At 48.1% G+C, this 1,400-nt stretch overlaps 1 protein-coding gene across 10 annotated transcripts in view; it reads right to left on the reverse strand.

Annotated features, from left to right (window-relative positions):
• bahcc1a (BAH domain and coiled-coil containing 1a) overlaps window positions 1-1,400 on the reverse strand; it is a 64,830-nt gene that overhangs the window by 33,909 nt on the left and 29,521 nt on the right. The gene's annotated exons all lie outside the window — the stretch shown is intronic.

The raw sequence follows: 1,400 nt of genomic DNA on the forward strand, positions 1-1,400 counted from the left end.
GAGTGTGAAACTCTCCTCCCCGTCACTGACAGCGGAGTCCTCTCCCCTCCTCTTCTCTCCTCTCACACCGCCTCTCCCCATGGGCAGACAGAGGTCTCATCTCACAGCTGAGTACACACTTTCTCAGGCTCTCTCCCTTTCGCTCTCACACACTTTTGCTCCTGCTCCCCAGTGTCCTTTTCTCAATTTCTCTCTTCCTCCATTATCTTATGCTTTCCATCTCTCACTTTCATGCCCTCAATCACTCTTATTGCTCTGCTCCATTTCACCTCATCTCTGTCTGTCTCTCTTCTTTTCATTCTGCATAACTATGACAATCCTGTACTTTCTTCTTTGTTTCCATTTTGGTGTTTTACTCCTTTTCCTTGCTCCCTTCTATTTTGTCACAGTGGCCGTTTCCTCTCCTCTTTCCCTCCTCTGTCCCATCGCCATGAGCGGAAATACACTATGGGCATGCTTCTTCCATAACCCTCATTGTCTTTTCTTTCCCTCCCTCAGCCCAGCTTTCTTTCTGACACATAGCATTTCTTTGCTTTGTTCTTTACTATAATGATGGCACCAGCAGAGCAATCTGTCCCTGGCTGGCTGAACTGTGTGTTTAACAAGACTATGATGAGTAATTGACCATTCGTAGCAGTGCCCATGTGACTAGGGGCTGATTGTCTATTATGCATTGCTGGGCAAGCTGGAGAAAACACACTGATTAACCACTGCTTAAATTACATTCCCATTACGCGCCCGCCAGTGCACTTGAGCGAGGGGCCCGGGTGCCCGACTCTTTGCACATTTGTTTCCCCCAAGTCACACTGCCGTGAAGTCTCATGCATATGTATGATGCCGGGATGAGAACACACATGCACATACTTGCACAAACTCACACATTGGTGTGTCATACATGTGTGCACAGGGCTACCTGTGAAAACGTTGGGGAGAGCAACATGGTTCATTAAAATAAAAATTCATTATCAGCCCCTCCTGACGAGCTGATCTAACAAGAAACGCTGTGTGATTTGATTTTCCTTATGCATGAATCAGTCCAAACATGAATCAATCCTTTTGTGGGAGGGAGAACAATTGCGAGGAAGTCCTGATCAGCCAGGCGGTGAGCGAGCGCATCCTCTGGGCAGACAGCAGGGATAAACCCATCAGCCTGCCGCTTGCTCCTGCACCGAATAGCCAATGGCTCATGGGCCAGAGCACAGGAGCATGCCACACAGAGACACACACATACGCACTTCACACATAGAAAAAGGCATATTCTTGCACACACAAACCAACTCACACTGTGCACCACAGCCCCAGACAGGTGGAAATCCCCAACAATCCCCTACCTTACTCCACCTCAAAAAAACTACCATAAACCCAAGCATGTGTGTGTGTGTGTGTGTGTGTGTGTGTGT

Source organism: Etheostoma spectabile, chromosome 15, assembly GCF_008692095.1.
Source record: "Etheostoma spectabile isolate EspeVRDwgs_2016 chromosome 15, UIUC_Espe_1.0, whole genome shotgun sequence".
NCBI lineage: Eukaryota > Metazoa > Chordata > Actinopteri > Perciformes > Percidae > Etheostoma > Etheostoma spectabile.